A 27,015-nucleotide genomic window follows, 5' to 3' on the forward strand; every position below is an offset into this window, starting at 1 on the left:
CCCTCCAACCTATTTTCAACAATTCGTATTGACATCCATTTTTCGCCTCTCCGTAATTGCCATAGTGAGCCACTTGACCCAAGAAAAATCACCTTAGCAATTCCTTTTCACTGTACATAGGTGTGTGTGTGTGTGTGTGAGGGATTTCTTTCTCATATTTTATCTAAAATCCTTTTCTAGCTTATTATTAGCTAAGAGAGCAAAAAAAAAGAAGTTAATCTATATTATGACCTATTTGCGTATATAATCTATTTTTATCCAAGGGCCTATGTACAATTATTTTCTCACGCATTTTATTTATTTTTATAAATATCTTTAATTAATTACGTAAATACTTGCAAATAGGTGTGTGTTTTATCAAACCAAAAATTCATGCCACGCATCCTTACTCTTCATCATACTTCTTGTATGTAATCCAATGTAATAAATATATTTCTCCACATGAGAAATATTCACATTTTACTATTTTATAAGAATGACTTTTATCCCCACCATCACTCACTCAAATCTCTTCATATTTCACATACTTTTTCCTTATCCCCACATTATTATATCAAGGGAGGATCCTCTCATTTGGCTTTATCATGTCACTTGTGTCTTTTACTTTTTTGCTTTTTATTTTTTATTTTTATTATACTTTGGGTATTTGGATTTATTTTTATTATACTTTGGGTATTTGGATTTATTTATACACTACTTTGTTTTTTTCAATCACATAGATATCATATATTTGTGGAAAATCCTTTTCCAGATGGGGATATTTACATCTTAGTAGTCCTTTGTCACTCTCCTAGGCATGAGGGGTCACTCTCTTGAAGACTAAAGGGAATCAAAACAAAGAAGGATCCAACCAATGACTTTTTTTGGACAGAAAACACATGTTTTTTTAAATTTTTTAACAATTATTTTCCATCCGATTCTGAAGAAGTGTTCAACATTTAAAAGTTGACACCTGATTTCAAAAATGCACTCAAATGTTAGGTATATATGGTCCACCAAGGAGAACAATGCTTTGAAAAAGCTTAAAGAGAAGCTTATCTTTCAACCTATGCTTACACTATCGGATCTCTCAAAACCATTTGAGGTCCAATGCGACACATGTGGTGATTGCCTTGGAGCTGTTTTGCTCCAAGAAGGGCACGCCATAGCCTATGAAAGTCAAAGGCTCGACCCTATTGATCAAGCTCTAGGCATATATGAGAAGGAACTCATAGCAGTTATACATGCTCTAGACTCATGGAAGCATAATTTATTGGGGACTCCTTTCATTCTAAAAACGGATCATCAAAGCCTTACGTACTTCATGATGCAGACCAAGCTCTCTGACAAACAAATGAGGTGGGAAAAACTCCTTTTGCAATTTCATTTTCATATTGCTCACATTACTGGCAAGCATAATCAAGTAGGAGATGCACTCTTAAGACAATCGAGAGTGAATGAGGTATCTATAGAAACTCACAAAGATCTATCTACTATGATAGATGAGTACACTAATGATCTCTCTTTTAGAGATGTGATTTCAACCCTTACACTAGGAAAGAAGGAAGAACCATTTACCCTACAAAATGGTTATCTTCTCTATGGTAATAGACTATGTGTTACTAACTCACTACGTGAGAAAGTAATGTATGAATCTCATGCTCCTCCTTATGGGGGCATAGAGGTATTCAGTCTACTCTAAAAGGGATAGAAACATATTTGTATTGGCTTGCCATGAAAGAAAACATGCAAGATTATGTTTCAAATGTGTGGTATGCCAAAAGATGAAGTTTGATAGAGGGAAGCAACTTGGATTGCTTCAACCTTTGCAAATCCCCAATTCACCATGGGAGAGCATATCCATGTCTTTTATCTTTGGATTTCTCAAGTCTATCCATGGGAATGCAGAAATTGGACGATAGTAGACAGGTTTAGCAAACAAGCACAGAAGAGCCCTAGCCTTTAAACAAAATGATTGGGTCTTTCTTAAGTTTCCCAAGGCTCGATTAAGGCACGCAACAGGCAAGAATCCTATCGGACACCAAAAGTACTATGTTAAGTTAGCAAAAAGGTACTATGGCCCCTTTTAGATTCTTAGGCCAATCAATGAGATGGCCTATCAACTCAATTTTTTGCCTATCCATTGGCTCATACAAAATGCTTTCCATGTGAGCCTACTAAAGCCTTACTGTAATAGGATTATTTTTCCAAGTTCTTAATCTTTTCTAGAGCTTACAATCTTGGTGAATCTCAAAGTAGCAATGAGGACAAATATCTCATGATTTTGATTGAACTAGTGTGTTGAGTTTGGATTGAAGAGGGTTATTTCAAAAGGGGATGCGTTACTTAGTTATGAATTAGTTGCTTGGTTTGTTGAATGTTAAGAAAGACAATTTGAAGAAGTGGATCTAAGGTATCAAGAAGATTTTTCATGAGTTTTGGAAGATATACTTTAAGAATGTTCCTTGTGAGCAGAATAAAGAAGCTAATGAGTTGGTTAGGGACAAGTTGGATGCGTTGGTAGCTCCTTCAAGGGTCAAAGAAGCCATGTATGTAGAAAGGGAATCACAGCAAGATGTAGAAGTATTTCTTGGTAAAGGGCAATGTCCAGAGGGCATGTAAAATGTTTTACGTAAAAGAATAGGTGCAAAATCAAGAAACTTCACATTGGTAGGTGAAGATCTCATGTTTTATGGCAGAGATAGCATTTTGAGAAAAGTGCCATTGAAAGAAGAAATAGGCTTGATTTTGGAGCACTTCCATGAAGAAACGGGTCATCAAGGCAAGGATAAGGTTGTCTTTCATGTTTTGAGAGCAGGTTACTGCTGGCCCTCTATGATGAGAGATGCTTATTTTTAGTGCAAGTCGTGCCATAAATGCCAAGTGTTTGTGTCATAAAAACTAATATCTAACCAGCCCAAATGATTTTCTCATATTAAACTGATCACTTAATATGGGAGAATAAATGGGAACAAGGGTTAAGATATAGACATGTGCGTTTAGATCTATCTCAACACGGGGCCATTGGTAAAGGGGCCCAAATGAGAGATGTTCTATCAAAGAGCAAGGCTAGCCAATGGAGCATAAGACCTTAGGGTTAACTTCATTGAAGACCTCCAATAATGTGTGTAAAAGTCCTTTGACCTTAGGTAAGCTAGGGTTGAGCTTGAGGCATGGGAACCCAACCCAGCTCGAGGTGCTTGTTCTGCTTGTCATGCTTGATGACTAAGGTGCTTGAGGTGCTTGACATGCTTGAGATGTTAGGGTTGCACTTGAGGTGAGAACCCAGCCCAAGCTTAAAGTGCTTAAGGGCCAAGCTTGTGGTGGGAACTGGGCCTATGCATGAGGGGTTGAGGTGTCAAAAAGTCAAAGATTTAATCCCTACAAGGAGGGGGCAAGCCCTACATGAGGGGGGATGAGAGAGAACACCCACACACTCACACAAGGCATGCATGGTACAAAGAAAGAAAAAGGGACACTTGTCAAGTTCCTCCTCATTGTGTGCCTGAAGCCTATTGGTTGGCCACCCAAGGGGTCCAATGATAATTTAGGGGATCTAATTAATTGATTTTTCATTTATCAAGTCCTCTCTCTCAAAGGGGAAAGGGGGACACTTGTCTCAAGGCTACCCTTGCTGCTTGTAATGCCTCTTGCTTATGATTGGCTAGGCCTGGAGGGGTCCAATGAGCTTCAAGCATGAGCTACAAGGGGGGGTCGACCCAAGCAAGCTAGGGGGTTGCTTAGGGGGTATAATCACCCACACACACTCACAAACACTCTCATTGTGTGCTATGCAAAGTGCAAGAGCTCCCTCTCCTTCTCCAAGCAAGTAGAGGTTGAGAGCCTACACCAACACTCTTGGATATGGAGTGCAAATCCAACCAAGAGCCATACTTCAATGCTTAAGCTTTCCATCTCCTTCTTCTTCATTACTATGCTATTATGTATGCTAGCAACAAGAATTATGATAAGTGAGGAACTAATTCTTTCTCCTATGGAATACTTCTTCTTCCTCTTCCCTACCCTCATTCCCTGCTAGCTCTCTCCACCTTTGAAGGTGTTTGAGGTCTTGGGACTGAGGCTTCGGATAGTTAATGCTTTCTACAAAGTGCATGTTATGATTATTGCAAGAAGGCTAATGGTTTATTGCAAGTAGATTAGTTACTTAATGCAAGTAGATTAATTGTATTGCAAGGTAGATTAATTCTTGCTTTAGTCACAAGTTGATGCATAAAAATATACATCTTCATGCACTCAAATGATTTAGGGAACACAAAGACTAATGACGTTCACAAGTTCTTGATTGTTTTCAAGCTAAGATTGATTATTGATATTATGCAAAAGCTTGGTATATGAAGCTTCCACCTTCATACTGCCAAAGAGGTCTCAAGGAACACAAAGATTGTATTGTACCAAGTCTCTCTTAATGAGAGAATCTATAATACAAATGCCTTTTGGAGGGGGGACCGCCGGCTCCGCATAAATCCGGTCCTCAACTGTTGTCATATTCTCTAAACTTTCTCTCTCTCTCTCTCTCTCTCTCTCTCTCTCTCTCTCTCTCTCTCTCTCTCTCAAAAGTATTGCTCATGCCTAGTTAATTAAGTGTTATGATTAAGTTGCTACTACCAACTAAGTTCACCCTCTTTGCTCTCAAAGTTGCTCACTTTAATTCTCTTAATTCTGCTATTCTCTAAGTTCATAGGCCATTTCCATTACAGTTTGCGAACCAAAAGCTTTTGGCTTGAGCCTCAAAAAGCTATAATGTCTTTTGATGCATCTGCAAAATGGGGAGTGTATGCTTTAGGTCCAACGCCAAGGACCAACAATGGATAGAAGTATATCCTTGTGGCTGTGGACTATTTGACAAAGTGGGTGAAAACAAGAGCTGTAAAAGATGTAACAATAGGAAGAGTGGCCTCTTTTTTGTTTGAGCATATGTGTTGCAGGTTTGACCTCATATGGTTATCATTTTTTATAGTGGACCCCAATTTAGGGGAAAACCTGTTCGTGTTATTGTGGAGAAATTGAAAATTTAGCATAGCCATTCTTCTTCTTACTACCCACAATGCAATGGACTGGTTGAAAACCCAAATGGTCAAATTGTGAAAATGGTATCAAAGTATGCTAGAGAGCATCCCAAACAGTGAGACTTGGACTTGGAAAAGTGTTTGTGGGCTTATAGAACTTCATATAGAGTGTTAACACAACTCACACCATATGAGATTGTTTATGGAAAGGAATCTCTTATTCCCATACGGGTGCATTTGGATGACTTAAAGTTGTTGTGCAGATGCAAGGTGCACATAGTGACAAGTTGCAAGAAAGAATGCTTGCTCTAGAGTTCTTGAAAATGAATAGAACGAAATCCAGTGATTATTATCTTCAACAAGCCGAGACAAGGATGGAGAAAATGATAAAGAGGCTTCCAAAGAAAGAGATTAAAGAGGTAGATCTAGTAATGAAGTATTCCTCTCGCTTGGATTTCACTTTTCAAAGGAAGTTGAGGGACAAATGGTTGGGACCATACAGAGTGAAGCGTGTTTTCTGAATGGCACATATGAGTTGGAAAGTCTCTCTGGTAAATTCTTGCACTATAGAATAAGTGATTATAGATTGAGGAAATGTTTTGCAAGGGATGTGGTTCCAGATCCAAATAGTCGCTTGGTTGAGCGTAAATGCTCTACCTAGAGGGTGGGCAATGATAACAGACTGCTCTTGGCATGTGCAAAGTAGCGTATATATGGATGGAAATATGTACAAAAATATGTAAGTACATGAATTTAGGAGTTTTGTAGAGCTGGTTTGGGTTTGAAACATGATGCAATGTACACATTGTGAATAGTTAGGTTTGCGTGCCAACAAGCAGGCACAGGTACACATTGAGGCCTCAATACATGCAGGCACACGTATTGAGGCCTTGTATATGGTTCCACATGGATTCTTTTGGTTCTAGGCACTCTTTTTAAGCTTTCTAGAATTTAAATAATGCAAGTGGGAGGTGTGGGCACTCTTGACCTGCCTGAGAAGTTTGACACATGCAATAATTGTCTATTTACAATGCTTGATCTGCAGAGTACTGTGGGTATCAAGGATATAGTATACAAAATTTGGTGAATTATGGAGTCTGTTTGGGGTTTTTCCCGCAAAACAATGTCCATCGAGGTCAACATTGGGTCCAAAAATATCAAAAAATTATCAAAATGGTGTGAGAAGCCCATATTTTCCACATCACTCATGGTTCTGTGGTTGTTCAATCTGAAGGAGGATTTTGAAATTTATTATTGGCACTTGCACCTCTCTGTGTGTGGGAGGAAGCATGGTTCCTAATGCAGTCCTATCGCATTCGCATCCTGTTTTCGAGTGTATGGAGGAGTGAATCATATCTTTTTCTCTTCAATTTTACAGTAGGGATATTCTATGGAGTCTCTAAGGTTTCCATGGATGTGTGTGTGCAAGGATTTAAGGGAATAATGGATGACTTTTTGCAAGACTATGTGACCCTCTATCGGTGCCATTAGGGTTGAGGCTACTTCAAAGAGTCCATTAGAGTGGAGTTTCGCAAAGCTTTTTCAATGGTTTGAGAGAGGCATTTTCTGTCTGGATTTTTTTAGTTTTTTATGTTTTTTCTAGTATATTTGGGTCACCATCAAGTGTGATTTCAAAGGTTGGGATCAACTCGACTCACCTTGTAGTGTATGCGGGAAGTCAAGGGCTAGTAGGCTAAGGTGTTTGGAGTCTCAATTGAGCTTGTGGGTAGAACTTTCATGAAGCTCTTGAGTGGTGGTGAGTGAGGTGAGAAAATTAAGGAAATACCTTGTGTTGTGTTAAGGTGTCAAGGTGTGTGAGTGTGCTCACGGTGTCTTTTGCTCCATCAACGTGCATGGAGTAGATGATGTTCGACACAAGATCGAGTTAAAGCCAAAGGCCACACCTAAGGCTCAGAAGCTACAAAGGCTAGGCATCATCAAGGAGCAGGCTTTAATCAAAGAGGTAAGAAATATTTTAGCATCACATTTCATTTATCCTATGGAGAATTCAAAGTGGGTTTTTTCAGCTGTGGTCACTCCTAAAAAGAATGGAAAGTCGAGAGTATGTGTGGACTATATGCAACTCATTAAGGCAACCAAGCGAGATCACTTTCTCCTTCCATTTGATAATTAGATACTAAATGAGGTAGCTGGTCATGAGAAGTACATTGTGGTGTGATGTATACTTGAGCTACTTTCGAATAGGTATCACAATAGCGGATCAATTGAAAACAACCTTCATCACTCCTTGGGTTCTTATGCTTTCAAAGTCATGCCATTTGGCCTGACAAATACTCCTGTAACTTTCCAGTGCTTCATGAACATGGTGTTTCAAGCATTTTTTGGAAATTTCATTAGGGTTTTTATTGATGAATTTTGCATTTATAGTTCAAAATCATTGCACTTATAGAGGGTAGAAGAAGGTTGAGGAAATTGTATGACATGGGAGGTCAGTAGAGTGAGAAACTTTAGATCCTACTTGTTGCCAAATCCCTTTGTAATACTCATTGAAAAAAACTTTTCCTTGGGTCTCCTCTCAAATGCCACTTAGTCCCATGATCTCAAAGTGGATTATGGAATTGCAAGAATTCTAGTACTCTTTCAAGGTAGAAGATAGTGTATGTGCACCGTTGGCAAGGATTCTCACCTATAGAGTGCACAAAAGAGATATTAATGTGCCTAAAGTTAAAAGCCTACCTTGCCAACACCTAAAAGCCTACCTAATTTATTCACCTTGTTCTTTGATGGAGCATTCAAGAAGGCCACAGAAAATTCATGGGGGAGGGTTTGTGCTACTTTAGATCCTACTTGTTGCCAAATCCCTTTGTAATACTCACTGAAAAAAACTTTTCCTTGGGTGTCCTCTCAAATGCCACTTAGTCCCATGATCTCAAAATGGATTATGGAATTGCAAGAATTCTAGTACTCTTTCAAGGTAGAAGATAGTGTATGTGCACCGTTGGCAAGGATTCTCACCTATAGAGTGCACAAAAGAGATATTAATGTGCCTAAAGTTAAAAGCCTACCTTGCCAACACCTAAAAGCCTACCTAATTCATTCACCTTGTTCTTTGATGGAGCATTCAAGAAGGCCACAGAAAATTCATGGGGGAGGGTTTGTGCTACTTGATCCAATTGGTGTGGCTATTGTGAAAGAACATGTGAGTTTGCCAGACTCCATAAGCAACAATGAAGCAGAGTATCATATACTACTCTATGGATTACAGATGTGTGTTGCTCAGAAGATACAATATCTTATGGTTAAAGGGGATGCACTTGTCATTGTAAAGAAAATCTTAGGCATTTGGGCATGTAAAAATGAAAGATTCATGTGAAAGGTTAATTATATCCACAAACTATTCAATCGGTTTAAAAAAGTTCAATTGTATCATATTCCTGGGAAACAAAATAAAGATGTTGATTATCCTGCACAGAAAGCAGTTGCATGTGTTGACAAGACGAGCATGCCATCATGGCAGAAGTAGTGGTAAAGCAGCCAATGTACCAAGGGATGAATTCCTTGGCTCCCATTGTGAGCTACATTCTGGAAGGCGAGTTTCCACAAGGCTTTACAAAGGCTCAAAAGAGGAGGCTCATAAAGAAGGCAATTGTCTATCTCTTCCTAGAAAGCTCCCTCTATCAAAGAGGAAAGGATCATGTGTGTAGAAGAGTACCAACAATGAAGAAAATTTTAACCATTCTAGAAGGTTTGCATGAGGAAGCTTATGGTGATCATTGCAAAAAATAGTTTCTTGTGGGGTAAGTTTGGAAAATCTTGCAAGCCTTCTCTGACAACTTCTGCACCTTTGGCAAATTGTGACAAAGTTTTTTCTTGCGGGGTATGTTTGACCAAGCTTGCATGTTGATGTTCAACATTGGTGCAAAATTTGTCACAATTGTCAGGTTAATTGAAATATAAGGTTGGTGCATGATCCAAGGAAAATAAAGGTTGCAAATGGGCCCTTTGAAAAGTGGGGCATTGATGCTATGGGTCCATCACCTAGAACTAAAAATGGTAAGCTCTACATTATAGTGGTTGTGAACTATATGACTAGCTATAGGTGGCACAAAGTGTGGCAAGGGTAAATGAGAGGACAACGAAATTTTTTGTATATAGTCACATTTGTTGTAGATTTACCACGCATTTGGAGATTGTTTTTTGTAATGGTCGAGGGTTTAGAAATGGAGATTGTAGCAGACTATATGACTGCTACAAGAGGAAAGCTGTCAGGACAACGGCAAGGCCGGACTAGACAAGGGCAAGGCCTGGGTAGGTAGTGTGAAAAGGGAGTCCAACTAGGGCAAAGGACTAGGAGACATGCTATATAGTGGGTGGTTGGGAGGTTGACTCCTAGGTTCTAGTTCCCCTTGTCTAACATTGGTATCAAGAGCAAGGTTCCTTTTTTGGGAAGGCACAACCATGGAGGAGGGGAGCCACACAATTCTTGAATGTTGTTTTGCATGTCGGGGTCAAAGAGGGGTGGAGATCATCCCCTGTGAGGAGGACGAGGAAGAACGAGGGTGTGGGAAACACCTCTTGTGAGGGAAGCTGCCGAGTTTTGGCCCTGCACCAAACTGCGCCCTTGCGGGCTTTACAGCATCTCCCTGGCGTAGGGAACACTTCCAGTGGATGTAGCAGGCGGGGACGACCATCATACGGGGCTGGGGCAGCTTTGCTCACCTCCTCGTACTGTCTGCGGGCTGCCATAGCTGGTGAAGCAGGTGATTTTCACACCCGACAGGGTGCCCAACCCCATTGGGGGTTAGTGGCCACATTTTTTTTCAACAACCTAGGGACGGTACCCACAATGGGGTACCCCCCCTCCCTCTTGTGAAGCTTCGGTGAAGCTCGGCATCCCGACACGGCCGGCAAGTACATACACCACACAAATTCTCTATGTATGATCTGCCAAAAATCAGAGATTTAATAAAGCATCTCAAGGGGAGTTCAAAGTGCCGTTATTTCTTAAAATTGATTACGATCGAACGCAATTCTACCCATAATCGATTCGGCTACAACGGGATTACGGATTGCCCTACATGGTTGACATTTCGGATTGATTTTAACTAGGCCATTATCGACTTTGACGCGATTATCAAGGCTAATTAAACTTTGACGGGATTATCAAGGCTAATTCAACTTTGCAGCGCTCTCAATATCATGTATTTTTTGACTATTCCTTTCATTGCACTGTGTCACCATGGATTCCGATATCAATATGACTTTTGATTTTGAGCAAAATACTACTGATCCTGCCCATGATGGCTCGTGGCCGGATGCTCTTACGGAGAGTGCCCGTGACGCTACGGCAGGTGACAACACTTATGAATTGCTCGACATTCAAGAATTTTGTGCACTGTAGACACGCATATCAGTTATGGAATGAAATTTTAAATCTTTAAATGAAAATGTCACTAAATTATCCACATTAATGATCCAATTAATGCAACAGCAGTCCAAGGTCCTGCTGACATGCACATGCATGAGCACGTTTCTACACAAGGGCAAGGCCCTTCTAATCAAAGACAAGGTCCAATTGCTGATACTTTGCACACACTCACTGCAAAAGAGGTGGATGAGTCGTTGAAAAAGAATAAACCACCAACTTTTAAGGGAGAAGACCGAAACTGCAATAAGGATGCAGTGAATATCTTTCTCAGCAAGTGGGATGGAATTCACGCCTTACAGCGTACTCCGGACACAATCAAAGCACTGCAAACGAGCCTAACTTTGGAAGGCAAGGCCTACAAATGGTGGATGTCTCTCAAGGAGAATAATATCATACCACAAAGTTTGGCAGCTTTTGAAGCTATGTTTCGCAAATAATTTTTTCCTACAAATGAGGCAAATCAAAATTGGACGGCTTGGGACACGTGTTCCATGTGCCAATACCCATCATTACTTGAATATATATCTCACTATCGGGATGTTATTCTCAGTTGGAAGGAATAGATAACTTTCAGTAAGTACGGGAAATTATACTTGGTCTGACACGAGAGCTTAAGAAGCATGTCAATACCCAAGACCCTAAAAAACTTGAGGAAGCCATAGTGAAAGCACATATTCATGATGATCCAGATGAAAATAAAGCAAATAATACTCACATGCTAGCTAATACACATGGTAATATACGCACGCAGTATGGGCACAATAAAAGGAAAGTTATAGTAGCCAACTCAAAAGCATCTAAAAAACCCACGGGGTGAGAGAGAGCACTTTGATAAAGCTAAGAAAGAGAAATTATGTTTTCAATGTTTAGGAAGCGGTCATGGAAAAAAGGATTGTCCCAAGGGGAAATCTGCTGCTCATGGCAAGGAGAAAGCAGTGCACACGGTGCAACTGTTTCCTCTTGAGCTAGTCTTCCTCATGATTCTCTACAGTGGAAGTAACACACATCGAGGTGGTGCATGAATGTTGTCTCACAGCTTTCATGTGGCAACAGACCTTTTGACCACATGAGTTAGTATGTATGCATGCATCTCTGCAAGGGCACAAGGTGCGCATCTTGGTAGATGACGGTGCTTCTCACAATTTCATCAATTACAGATTTGTGAAAAAACTCAAATTGCCTCAAACTCCGGGTACCCACTACTACAAGGAACCAATGATGAATGGACATGATACCAAAATCTGGATACTCAAGTCCGAGATGTTCCGTTAGAAGTACAAGGTTACTCCACATCCTTGGATTTTCAGGTTATGAACATGGACAGGGAAAATGTGGTCCTTGGTAGGGAATGATTGCATAGCCGACCATCACTGAAGCGTAGCTATGAGCACAACAGCTTGATGTTCGAATCCCATGGCACACATGTGTTGTTTTTAGGAGAGAAGGATGTACCTTCTTCACCATTGATATGTACCGCTGAGCTTATGCGGCTGGTTTTTTATAATGAAATAGATCAAGTTTTCTTGTGTTACTCATTATCTTATTTTCTCTCTAACATTGAATCTGTTAAACATTCCTCAACACCACATGCTTCGCTCTCATCCCTTCCACCAATGGCTACTTCCAAACAAGCAAACGTTGCTAGTGAGTCACAAAAATAATTAAAGTAATTTCAAGATGTTTTTCCTAATGATTTGCCACCAGGATTACCGCCAACACGATCGGTGAAACATAGCATCGATGTGGTTGCAGGCTGTAAACCTGTCAGTAAACTGCCCTACCGTATGAGTTACTCTGAAGCTGCTGAGGTGGAACGTCAGCTTGCTGACTACCTTAGCAGAGGGTTTATACAACCTAGTTCTTCACCATGGGCTTCTCCTATCCTATTAGTGAAGAAAAAAGATGGCAGTATGCGCATGTGCGTAGACTATCGTGGCTTAAATGTGGTTACGGTTAAGAACAATTACCCATTGCCACGAGTAGATGATTTGTTTGACAAACTCACTCATGCTTGCATTTTTACGAAAATAGACTTCCGGTCAGGCTATCACCAAGTTGATATTCGACTTACTGATATACCCAAAACTGTATTTCGAACAAGGTTTGGACACTACGAGGTTTTGGTGATGGCCTTTAGGTTAACCAATGTGTCCGCAACATTCATGAAAATTATGGATAGTGTCTTGAAGCCGTACTTGGGCAAATTTGTCATCGTTTTTCTCAATGACATTCTAGTCTATAGTGCTTCTGATGAAGAACACTTACAACATTTGAGGCAGGTATTCGACTTGTTACGAACAAATAAATTATGTGGCAAGGAATCCAAGTTTGATTTTCTAAAAGAAGAAATTCACTATCTGGGGCATGTTATTTCAGCTACTACCAGGCTATATATGGAGCAATCCAAAGTGGATACAATCCGGCAATGGCCTTCTCCTAAAAATCTGAAAGAGTTACAGATTTTTTTAGGATTTGCAGGTTTTTATCGCAGTTTCGTTAAGAACTATGCTAATAGTGTTGTTCCCATGACGGATCAATTGAAAGACAAAGGTAAAGATTTTCTTTGGGGACCCGCTCAACAGCACAGTTTCGATACACTCAATGATGCATTAGCTACAGCTCCCATACTAGCTATTGTAGATCCTTTGAAACCATTTTTTTTGGAAACAGATGCCAGTAACCGTGCTATTGGAGCAGTCATGCTACAAGACGGATGGCAGAGACAGGGAACTCACCGATGGAGTGAGAGGAGAGAGACTATCCACTTGCCCACTCCACACAAACTCACACACACCCAAAAACTCAGCTTAAAAGAGGAAAATTTCTGATGTTTAGATACAATAGAGCTTGGGCCAACACCAATGGGGCAAATAGCTCACACAGTATGGGTAAAATAAGCCTGATACAATCACAAACTAGAGCAGAAGCTTCGCTCATAGGAGAAACTTACACAACCAAAACAGTAGAAAAATAGTGAGGAATTTGGCAAAATGGACAACGCCATCGCTTCCAAGACCACCCAAAACCACAGTCTACAATGTCAAAGTGCTCAAATCCGACCTCGGATGACCAGTTTACGGCCAAAACAGGCTCCAAAATGGACAAAAACACACTTGCGGCTGTTCCTCCTCTCTTCTCCACGTTTTTTTTGGTCTTCTCTCTGTTTTTTCAGTTCCCACACTTAGATTTATTAGTTGGGCACCCTTGGCCTTTTAGATGACCTCAAACGGACCCTGAACAGGCCAAAAACTGACCTCGCAGTGCATAGTTGTCACCTTTTTGCATCATCCGCACACCTGGCACTCAGCTTTTCTCCAATAATGCATCCCACAAACACGTGAATTTGCCCCAAAAGATGGTCCTCGTGATGACCTTTCTGCATAATTATCACAAGAAAACATCCACGTTGTGTCCGTACTCATCCACGTGCAAGTATTGACCCCATTCGACGTCCTGACGCCACTAGATGCCATCTGACGCACCTGCTTACCTCATGTCATCGCCCCGCGGATAGCTTCCTCGAGAAGTTTTACGTGCTACCAACTCCTCATTATTGTAGAAAAAACACACCGGTATTGGTAACGATGAAAATCGATGCACTATGTACATGATGTCCTACCTGTACACATCTGGGCCCCACGTAACCACCTGGCTATGGAAAATGGGCAATCCTTTATTCTATGCATCATGCATGTGTATGTACATATGCGCAATCCCTTGATCCAAAAAACTCCTGACACCGTGTAGATGAGCCTAACACGATGTGTGTTTCCCTCCAACCTATTTTCAACAATTCGTATTGATAGCCATTTTTCGCCTCTCCGTAATTGCCATAGTGAGCCACTTGACCCAAGAAAAATCACCTTAGCAATTCCTTTTCACTGTACATAGGTGTGTGTGTGTGTGTGTGTGAGGGATTTCTTTCTCATATTTTATCTAAAATCCTTTTCTAGCTTATTATTAGCTAAGAGAGCAAAAAAAAAGAAGTTAATCTATATTATGACCTATTTGCGTATATAATCTATTTTTCTCCAAGGGCCTATGTACAATTATTTTCTCACGCATTTTATTTATTTTTATAAATATCTTTAATTAATTACGTAAATACTTGCAAATAGGTGTGTGTTTTATCAAACCAAAAATTCATGCCACGCATCCTTACTCTTCATCATACTTCTTGTATATAATCCATTGTCATAAATATATTTCTCCACATGAGAAATATTCACATTTTACTATTTCATAAGAATGACTTTTATCCCCACCATCACTCACTCAAATCTCTTCATATTTCACATACTTTTTCCTTATCCCCACATTATTATATCAAGGGAGGATCCTCTCATTTGGCTTTATCATGTCACTTGTGTCTTTTACTTTTTTGCTTTTTATTTTTTATTTTTATTATACTTTGGGTATTTGGATTTATTTTTATTATACTTTGGGTATTTGGATTTATTTATACACTACTTTTTTTTTTTCAATCACATACATATCATATATTTGTGGAAAATCCTTTTCCAGATGGGGATATTTACATCTTAGTAGTCCTTTGTCACTCTCCTAGGCATGAGGGGTCACTCTCTTGAAGACTAAAGGGAATCAAAACAAAGAAGGACCCAACCAATGACTTTTTTGGACAGAAAACACATGATTTTTTAAATTTTTTAACAATTATTTTCCCTCCGATTCTAAAGAAGAGTTCAACATTTAAAAGTTGACACCTGATTTCAAAAATGCACTCAAATGTTAGGTATATATGGTCCACCAAGGAGAACAATGCTTTGAAAAAGCTTAAAGAGAAGCTTATCTTTCAACCTATGCTTACACTATCGGATCTCTCAAAACCATTTGAGGTCCAATGCGACGCTTGTGGTGATTGCCTTGGAGCTGTTTTGCTCCAAGAAGGGCACTCCATAGCCTATGAAAGTCAAAGGCTCGACCTTATTGATCAAGCTCTAGGCATATATGAGAAGGAACTCGTAGCAGTTATACATGCTCTAGACTCATGGAAGCATAATTTATTGGGGACTCCTTTCATTCTAAAAACGGATCAGCAAAGCCTTAAGTACTTCATGATGTAGACCAAGCTCTCTGACAAACAAATGAGGTGGGAAAAACTCCTTTTGCAATTTCATTTTCATATTGCTCACATTACTGGCAAGCATAATCAAGTAGGAGATGCACTCTTAAGACAATCAAGAGTGAATGAGGTATCTATAGAAACTCACAAAGATCTATCTACTATGATAGATGAGTACACTAATGATCCCTCTTTAGAGATGTGATTTCAACCCTTACACTAGGAAAGAAGGAAGAACCATTTACCCTACAAAATGGTTATCTTCTCTATGGTAATAGACTATGCGTTACTAACTCACTACGTGAGAAAGTAATGTATGAATCTCATGCTCCTCCTTATGGGGTCATAGAGGTATTCAGTCTACTCTAAAAGGGATAGAAACATATTTGTATTGGCTTGCCATGAAAGAAAACATGCAAGATTATGTTTCAAATGTGTGGTATGCCAAAAGATGAAGTTTGATAGAGGGAAGCAACTTGGATTGCTTCAACCTTTGCAAATCCCCAATTCACCATGGGAGAGCATATCCATGTCTTTTATCTTTGGATTTCCCAAGTCTATCCATGCGAATGCAGAAATTGGACGATAGTAGACAGGTTTAGCAACCAAGCACAGAAGAGCCCTAGCCTTTAAACAAAATGATTGGGTCTTGCTTAAGTTTCCCAAGGCTCGATTAAGGCACGCAACGGGCAAGAATCCTATCGGACACCAAAAGTACTATGTTAAGTTAGCAAAAAGGTACTATGGCCCCTTTTAGATTCTTAGGCCAATCAATGAGATGGCCTATCAACTCAATTTTTTGCCTATCCATTGGCTCATACAAAATGCTTTCCATGTGAGCCTACTAAAGCCTTACTGTAATAGGATTATTTTTTCAAGTTCTTAATCTTTTCTAGAGCTTACAATCTTGGTGAATCTCAAAGTAGCCATGAGGACAAATATCTCATGATTTTGATTGAACTAGTGTGTTGAGTTTGGATTGAAGAGGGTTATTTCAAAAGGGGATGCGTTACTTAGTTATGAATCAGTTGCTTGGTTTGTTGAATGTTAAGAAAGACAATTTGAAGAAGTGGATCTAAGGTATAGGTGCAAAATCAAGAAACTTCACATTGGTAGGTGAAGATCTCATGTTTTATGGCAGAGATAGCATTTTGAGAAAAGTGCCATTGAAAGAAGAAATAGGCTTGATTTTGGAGCACTTCCATGAAGAAACGGGTCATCAAGGCAAGGATAAGGTTGTCTTTCATGTTTTGAGAGCAGGTTACTGCTGGCCCTCTATGATGAGAGATGCTTATTTTTAGTGCAAGTAGTGCCATAAATGCCAAGTGTTTGTGTCATAAAAACTAATATCTAACCAGCCCAAATGATTTTCTCATATTAAACTGATCACTTAATGTGGGAGAATAAATGGGAACAAGGGTTAAGATATAGACATGTCCTTTTAGATCTATCTCAACACGGGGCCATTGGTAAAGGGGCCCAAATGAGAGATGGTCTATCAAAGAGAAAGGCTAACATTTGGAGCATAAGACCTTAGGGTTAAATTCATTGAAGACCTCCAATAATGTGTGTAAAAGTCCTTTGACCTTAGGTAAGCTAGGGTTGAGCTTGAGGCGTGGGAACCCGACCCAGCTCGAGGTGCTTGTTCTGCTTGTCATGCGTGATGACTAAGGTGCTCGAGGTGCTTGACATGCTTGAGATGTTAGGGTTGCACTTGAGGTGAGAACCCAGCCCAAGCTTAAAGTGCTTAAGGGCCAAGCTTGTGGTGGGAACTGGGCCTATGCATGAGGGGTTGAGGTGTCAAAAAGTCAAAGATTCAATCCCTACAAGGAGGGGGCGAGCCCTACATGAGGGGGGATGAGAGAGAACACCCACACACTCACACAAGGCATGCATGGTACAAAGAAAGCAAAAGGGACACTTGTCAAGTTCCTCCTCATTGTGTGCCTGAAGCCTATTGGTTGGCCACCCAAGGGGTCCAATGATAATTTAGGGGATTTAATTAATTGATTTTGCATTTATCAAGTCCTCTCTCTCAAAGGGGAAAGGGGGACACTTGTCTCAAGGCTACCCTTGCTGCTTGTAATGCCTCTTGCTTATGATTGGCTAGGCCTGGAGGGGTCCAATGAGCTTCAAGCATGAGCTACAAGGGGGGGTCAACCCAAGCAAGCTAGGGGGTTGCTTAGGGGGTATAATCACCCACACACACTCACAAACACTCTCATTGTGTGCTATGCAAAGTGCAAGAGCTCCCTCTCCTTCTCCAAGCAAGTAGAGGTTGAGAGCCTACACTAACACTCTTTGGATATGGAGTGCAAATCCAAGCAAGAGCCATACTTCAATGCTTAAGCTTTCCATCTCCTTCTTCTTCATTACTATGCTATTATGTATGCTAGCAACAAGAATTATGATAAGTGAGCGGTAACGATCACGCGCAGATTCAATTCATGGTGACAACAGTATGTGTATGCGATTCGCATGTAAGATTCAAAATTGTTACAAATTTTATTTTTGAGCGTGGATTCTTGTTAACTGTGGTTGTTTTGTGTTAAGAAGAATATGATTAGTGTTTTATGTGGCGTTTATTTATAATCAAGCTAATCGTTGATTACGTTTTCTTGTTAATGACACCCTGAACTTCATCTCAATTTTTCTTGCTGTGCTGCTCAAAATTTGGAGAAACGAAAAAAGCTTTTTATCCAAAACTTGCTCGTCTCCTCGAGCTCTTTGATTTGAGTTCTAGGTTTGCGTCAATCGGAGTTCGCAGCAGAAAGTTATGCTGTTTTTACTGCAATAAAGCTTGACACAGCTTTCTTCGTCCTACTTCTTCGTGAAGCGTCCGCGATCGTTTTTCTTATTTTGGCGTTAACTTTTTTGAGAAGATTTAGCTTTTTGCTATTCGTATTGTGGCCGTCAATCTTGCGTCTCACGCCACTCTATTTTGAGGACTCGTTTATTATTAACGTCTCCTTTACCCTGTCTTTTTTGGGTGACGTCTCTTACATCTTTGGACGTTCCTTGAGCATCCTTCTTACGTTTATCGTTGATTGAACGCAGTACTCATATCTCTCTCATTCTCAATTGCGGCCTTCACCATATATGGTGTGCAGATTCTGCGATCTTATCTTATACGTCTTCTCGCAACAAGATATGGCTATGAATATTCTCGTCAACGGCTTTCCTTCTGGCCAACGTTCTGTTCCTCCTTTCCAAGGTCAAGGATTTCCAGGCTGGAAATCAAAGATGTTGTTAATTCTTGAAGGCGATGAACTCTCCGATGTTGTTCTTGGAAATCGTGTTTATCTGCCTCAGCCTGTTGATACGGATAATGATAACGTGCTTATCACTGAAGGACCTATATTTGAAGATTGGAATGTTGCCTATACAGATTGGCAACGACGTGATAAAGCAGCTCGTCGGTATATTCTTTCTGCTCTTATTGATTCCCTTTTGCTTGATATGTATGAACTGCCTACTTCCCATGACGTATGGAAGTACCTTATTGCAAACTTTCAGAAGAAATCTGTTATAGAAATACTTTATTTGAGAGGGTTGCTTAACAAGTTACAATATGAAGTTGGTACTGCCATTACGGGATATATTGAGTCTTTCAAATCTATTATTAATCAACTTGCTGCTGCCGGTGATCCTGTTCCACAAAAGCAACTGATTACACTTCTCCTTGATACGGTGAAGGACTCTTCTTATGATAACATTGTTACTATTCTCTCTAATAAACATGTTCTTGATTTCGACCAAGCTTGCATGTCTTTAATTGAATACTCTCAACGTCAAGAACGTCGGAATGCTGGTCACGATACAGCTATGATTTCACAAGAGGAGACTGAGTCACAATAGATGGAACGTGCTTTTTATGCTCGAAGGCGTCCATTTCAACGAGGAAACCGCAGAGGTGGCCGTCGCGGTGAAATTTTCTCTCGTCTCAAATTTCCTAATAAGCAATGTTCTTACTGCAACAGAAATGGCCATACTGAAGATGATTGTTGGGCACGTCAATATGATGAAGAACACAATATTACCACAAAACAATCACGTTTATCTAGAGACTCTTCTTCTTCTTCTTGTGAATATTGTGGACGATCTGATCATCCCACTCATATGTGCTATAAGCGTCGATTCGACACAGATCGGAATAGAGCATATGCTACTGAACATCAAAACAACATTGTACCAAAAACAAGATGCGTCCTATGTTCAGTTGCTCCAGACAGAATACTTCATGTACGTGATGGATCACTTTTTATTGTCCATTCTGGTGCTACAAGAAATATGACATATCATTCTAAGTGGCTCCATAACTATCATCCACTGCCAGTTCAACGTGTTGTTTATCTTGCTGATGATACTACTTGTCAAGTAAAGGGTATTGGAGACTTATATGTTGGTACCTTATCTTCTTCCACTCGAATTTAGCGAGGAGTATTACATGTACCAGATCTTCAACGTAATCTTCTTTCAGTTGCTAGACTTGTTGATCTTGGTCTGTTTGTTGGATTTGATTATACCAAATGCCGAATTGAGAAAGATGGACAGACTATAGACACTGCTCCTCGAAACGGTAATTTATTTGAACTCTCTCTCAACGATGCTGTAGCAAATATTGTCACTGCTCCAGGTGATCATGATTGCAAAGTATGGCATCATCGTTTTGTTCATGCTGATTTCTCAAAACTCCTTGATCTACAACGTCGTGATCTTGTTCATGGCATGGATCTTAAAGCCCATCCCCATATGGGAATTTGTGAATTTTGTGCTCTTGGGAAACACAATCGTAAACCCTTTCCTCTTTCAAATACAACTCATTCTCATGACATCTTGGATCTTGTTCATACTGATATATGTGGACCTCTACCTTCTTCGAAATCACAATATCGCTACTTCATTACTTTCATTGATGATTTCTCAAGGTATACGATTGTATTTCTACTTAGACAAAAATCTGAAGCCTTATCTGTTTTCAAACAATTCCACAAGGCTGCGGAACTTCAAATTGGTCGTCGCCTTAAGAAGCTTCGTAGTGACAATGGAGGCGAATATGTTTCTCGAGAGTTTGTGAGTTACTGTGCTGACACAGGAATTCATCATGAACACACTATTCCATATTTGCCTCAACAGAATGGTGTTGCTGAACGAAAGAATCGCACTATTCTCAATGTTGTAAGATGTATGCTGATTCATTCTGGCTTATCTCGTGTTTTCTGGGCTGAAGCTACTTTGACAGCAACATTTATTCAGAATCATCTTCCTACTACTGCACCCTCTGGTAAGATACCCATCACAGCATGGACAGGTGACATTCCTTCTGTATCTCATTTTCGAACCTTTGGATGTATTTCTTATATTCATGTTCCCAAAGAAACACGAACAATGCTTGATGCTCCTGGTCTTAAAGTTATTTTTATTGGATATTCTGACACTTCCAAAGGCTACAAATTCTATGACCCTTCCTCCAAGAAAGTAATTGTGAATCGTGATGCTACTTTTAACGAACAGCTTATGGGAGGCTCATGGTCCATGGATGATTCTGATGATACTAAATCATTGCTTCAGGCTTTTCCATTTCTTTCAGAAGATGAAACTCTTCCTATAGAGCAACTTTCCTCCTCACAACCATCCATTCCAAATGTTGCCAATGATGATATTGATATTTTTGTTGATCTGCCTATTGATTTTGAACATGGCTCATGTCATGTTTATGATGACGATATTGCTGATAATTCTTTTTCTACTTTTGAAGATCCCGTTACTTATGATGAAGCTATCTCTTCACCACAAAAGGATCAATGGCAAGAGGCTATGGAAGCAGAGTACGATTCTCTTATCTCTAAAGGTACATGGATACTAACTGAATTACCTCCTGGTCGTACAACTATTAATTGTAAGTGGGTGTATAAAACAAAAGTAAAAGCAGATGGATCTTTTGACAAGTTCAAGGCGCATTTAGTTGCAAAAGGTTACTCCCAAGTAGCTGGTGTTGATTATCAAGAGACTTTTTCACCAGTTGTTCGCATTACAAGTATTCGAGTTTTATTGGCATTTGCTGTTCAATTTGATTTAGAAGCTCATCAAATGGATGTGCGAACTGCTTTTCTTAATGGTGACTTGGAAGAGGAAATTTATATGGAACAACCAGAAGGGTTTGTTATTCCAGGTAAAGAAGACCTTGTTGCTCAACTCCATAAGGCACTATATGGTCTCAAACAAGCTTCGCGAGCCTGGTATACAAAATTTGATCTTTTTCTCACCTCTAAAGGATTCATCTCTTGCTCGTCAGACCCCAACTTATACATAAAACGCCAAGGTAGCAGTTTTGTGATTCTTGCTCTTTATGTGGATGATATCATCCTTGTTTCCAATGATTTGGGATTTCTTCAGCAAGTGAAAAATTTATTGTCTTCTGCATTCGATATGGTGGATCTTGGAGAGATTCACTCTTGTCTTGGCATTCAAATCCAACGGAACCGTACAAAAGGTACTTTATTCCTTCGACAGTCAAAGTTTATTGCAGATACTATTCAAAAATTTGGTATGAAATCTGCACATTCAGCCAACACACCTTGTCTTGCGAGCTCTACGAAGAATACTTCTGACAATGGCGGTCAACTTGTCACAAATCAACCTTATGCTAACTTGATTGGATGTCTTCAGTTTGTTGGCATGAACACTCGTCCTGATATTCTGTTTGCTGCTAACTATCTTGGACAACATCTTGCATGTCCTTCTCTTAAGCATTGGTTTGCTGCAAAGCATGTATTGAAATACTTGAAAGGCACTACAGATTTTGGTTTAGTCTATCGACGACAACTCATATCGGATTCTATGCAATCTCTTTCTCTTTTGGGTTACACAGATGCAGACTGGGCAAGCTCACATTTATCTATGCGATCTACTAGTGGAAATTGCTTCTTTATAAATGGTTGTCTTGTTTCTTGGACCAACAAGAAACAACGTTGTGTTACAGTTTCTACGACTGAGTCAGAATATGTTGCGGCATCACTTGCAGCTCGTGAGTTGATTTGGCTTCGACAAATGCTGGTTGATATTGGTCACTCTCCTCTTTCTAGCACACCCTTGCGGTGTGACAACCAAAGTGCTATTAGTCTTGCAAAAGACTATGTTCAACATAATAAGTCAAAGCACATTGCTGTCCATTATCATTATGTCAGGTATGAAGTACGCAAGGGAACCATTATGGTTGAACACTGTCCAAGTGACCAGATGATTGCAGACATTTTGACCAAAGGCCTCAATGAGTCACGTTTCATCCTCTTGCGCTCGGAGCTTGGAGTTGCTTCGGCCTCCCGCAGACATTTCTAGATTAGCTTCTTTTCTATTGTAATAGCTTTGTACATATGACATTGTAATCTTTTAGGTACCATGCACTATGCACACTCCACATTTTCACCTTGTGATATCTAAGTTACTTGAATATTTGTACATAGATGCACAATTCACTTTCACATCATCACCACTGGTTCATATTTCACATTGTATAGGGGCTTGGGTTTTTCCCTTGAACTCCCCAAGGGTTTTTTCATCCAAAGCTAGAGACCTTTGTTTGAGTGGGGGTGTTGGAGCTATATATGGCTCACTCTACTGAACTTGGTCTCACCTATATATTTGTATCTTGTCCTCAATATGAATCAGTCTTTGGGAGCGTATATGGTGTGTCTCTTGTCTCGTCTCTCTCTCTTTCTCTCTACATCTCAACACGAACTCTATGCAATAGTGTCTTCCTTAAAAACATGGTGGCATTATCTGTATGGCGCTCAGTTTGAGATTGTGTTTGACCATGAAAGCATCAAATGGTTTACACAACAAATGGATGTGAAGGGTTGGAAATCCAGGTGGGCTAAGATTCTTCAGGAATATGGCGCCAAGCTCCGATATCGTAAAGGTCAATACAATGTGGTGGCTGACACTCTAAGTCGTATACCGGAGATCAATTCTCTCTTGTTCATGGAACTTCCTAGTGAATTTTTGAATTCTCTCAAAGTAAAATATGAGCATGATGAAGCATATTCCAAAGTATGGAGCCATGTACAGATGAGGGATCCTTCTCACTCCAATGATGGTAGTGTAACGTTAACCTCCACACCTAGCTCTCCTCTATCGAGTGATGAACTATAGTGATGGAAGCATTTCACCATCGATAATAGGTACCTACTCCATAAGGGGAGAGTTTGTGTACCGATGGACACAGACATTTGGTGCCAAATTCTTTATGAATGTCATGATAGTCCAACTGCAGGGCACACGGGTATTAGAAAAACTTATGCTCTCGTACGTTGATAGTTTTAGTGGACAAGTATACATGGCTTTGTTCAAGCTTATGTCTTGCATTTCCAAAAATGTCAAGCTAACAAAGTAGAGCGCCTGAAAGCATGAGGACTCTTACATCCTTTGGAGATTCTCAATGAAAAATGGGAAAGTATCTCTATGGACTTTATTGTGGGTCATGATTGTTATGTAATTGATATTAAATTACTATTTATCACATTTGATAGGTGGAAAAGGCTTGACTGAGTTAGGCTATTGCAAAAGGATATTATATTTTATGTACATTTTATTATTCAAGTGCTCTTTTATGAGATTTGGCCATTTATGAACGGCCGGCCAATTTGTACTCATTTTTGGGCATTCAAGAAATCTATAAATAAATACATGCAAGAGGAAAATGCTCACTCTTGCATGGGGGGAGATTTCACCCAGTGTTTGTGTTGCTCTTCTCTTCTCACCTCTCCTCTCTTAGCTCTTGCCATGCCGGCGTAGCACTCCATTCTAGGAGGTGCGTCTGAACACGCCCTATTACTCTCTCTTGCACTCTGTTTTTCTCTGTTCGTGTATCTCGCGATTGTGTGTCTATGTGGTTGCCAAGTATGTTGATTAGTCTATTTTATGGTTTATAGTATGCTATTTTGGGTATTTTGCAGGGAACTCCATGCCTCGGGCTGTAGCAGTGGTATGAGAGCTAGGTGAAAAGATGCTCTTGATGAAAGTCATGACGAACATATCTCAGAGCTAAGTTTGGTTCTCTCTCAAATTCCATTGATTTTATGTTGTTAGTAAAGTTGAATGTATTTTATACATTAATTGATCATTATGTGATTTATTTAAACAAAATTATCATGGTTAAAGATCGTAGAGAAGACCACCTTATCTAGGACCTAGATCACAATGACTTAGAGAGTAGCAATTAATCAAAGGAGCCATATATAACCGTTCTCGAGCATGAGAAGAAGAAGATAGAAATTGATTAGTAATCATAACATCATCTTGGTTTCAATACTTCAAACCATTACATTAGAGTAGCATCCATGCTTAGGGGATATATAAGCGTGAAGTAGATTTTGTAATAGAGATATCGAATTATGGAAATCCAAAAAAAAAAAGATAAAATTCCATGATGTAAGAATGTTTTGAGTCTATAAGAATAATAATAATAATGATTTTTAAAGTCGAACAAAAGAAGTCCTAGGACTTCTCTATCGAGAATGAGGCGAATCCGATAAGGCAAGCTTTGAGCAATGGGAACTGTTGGACAATGAGAGGCATAGACAAAGATTTTTTCACTCTGTTCATAGGAATCACAACCCTAATTACAATCTACGTAGGGAAAATTCAAGGTGCATTGCATCTAGGTTTTTTTGAAACCTTGGACATGACTGTAATCCCAGCCGCCCAAAATCTCGGCATACCAAACTTCTACCCTTAGCAGGGTAGAAGAGTGCATTTTGACGGACAAGAAAACCATCCACTAAGAGGACGCAGTAGCACCAACTTGTACGACACTCAACGACTGCAGGTTACAAGAATTGAAGGATGTAGTCTGCAACAAGGAAAGACTAGGTTGCCGGTCAGACAAGTAGGGAAATCTATGGTGATCTATCGTGGAACCCGTTGTTATAGGGCAGCCGGGGCACTCCCTGATACTGTAGCAGTCCTCCACTAACTTGCCAAGAACAAAAAACAACTGACGGCATGCATCGTTAGCGTGCTACTCTCTTGCTCATTTCTATGGCTATCGTGCACGTGCAATTAGGTAGCCGCCATTTCCATCTCGAGGCTCACAACGGGCACCGCAAAGACCATGTACACTCTCAAAGCAGAGGCCCTCGGCATTTTGCAAGTTTGTCTAGCATTCTTTGGATTCCCCATGCAGCAGCAGGTGCCTCACTTTGCATTTTGACCACCCACCTACCCCTTTTGCATGCAAAGGCGCCCAAAATTGCTAACCCATATTCACTCTCGACCGCCATCAAATACTCTCTCTTCTCTCTCTCCTCAATTGAAGACCGTCCACTACCCATCTCCACGAGCACTCGACTCGTGCGAGTGCATAAAAGCACCTAGCTCTTGGCGCACATGCGCAGTAGCGTCAATGAGTCCGGCAACTTTTTCTTTTTTAGACTGCACAAACTGTTACCTCAAGTTTTGTGGGCGCAGGTGCATGCAAGATAGCGATAACTTTTTTTAATTATTATTGTTATTTTTCTTGCCTATCGCTGGAAAAGACCAACCTCCACTCCTACTCTCTCTCTCTCTCTCTCTTAGTTGCCTGCATGGCATCACCCGCCCAGCAACCAGTGGTGTCGCACTCAACCAGAGCCGCCAACCACTTACTTAGAATGGTGGTCTGTCCACCACCTCTGCATGCAGAATATGCTGCACCCAACCAGCGGCCATCCAGCTGATCACCCATCAAACTCTCTCTCGTTTGCTATTGGCACACTCATCCTTACCCTGAGTTTCCAATAGGACGATCACCACCAAGATGACCGGCTCTTGCCAAATGGGTGCATGGAAACCCTTCTGCGTGCCTCAGACACGCTCCAACACCTTGAAGTAGGCGGCAGGTTTCGCTCATTCTACGGAGTGAAGCAGTTGATCCTGGCATGCATGTGGTGGCAATAAGAGATTGCTATAGATGGTGGCATTGTAAAGAGGTGAAAAAAAAGTCAGCAGAAACCTCCAACCAGTAACACCCCTTGCAGAATCTCTCTCTCTCTCCCAGCTCGATGACTTATTGAGGTGGACCACGCCATCGAAGCTCAGCACGGAGTACTACAAACAACTCTTCTCCATCCCCCCCAACCTCGCTTTATCTCCCTCTTTCTTCTAGTACTCCAAGGATCTCTCTCTCTCTCTCTGATCCGTCGTTGACTCTCTCTCTGTGATCCATCGTCGACAGCTGAGGACGTCTCCATGATGAGCCAACTCTCTGTCACAAAGAGCCTCAGTAGACACATCAAAATCGTACTCTATCTCCCTCTCCCCGACTCCTCGAGTACGATGGCGTACAGAAGCGGACATTGACCAAGCTTTGCAGAGGCGTTGCTTCAACAAACACTCGATGCCGATGATGCTGATGAAGAATTTTTTAATTCTAATTTTTATTCTCACTTTATTTCATTTTTTTGTACCTAGGCATTGGATCAAATTCACACGGATGGTATGCGTTTGCCTCATGTGCAATTTTAGCCTTTTGAAAATTGTTAATATAAGTTTGTTTCTCT

This window comes from Adiantum capillus-veneris, chromosome 9 (genome assembly GCF_014529385.1).
Source record: "Adiantum capillus-veneris isolate H3 chromosome 9, ASM1452938v2, whole genome shotgun sequence".
NCBI lineage: Eukaryota > Viridiplantae > Streptophyta > Polypodiopsida > Polypodiales > Pteridaceae > Adiantum > Adiantum capillus-veneris.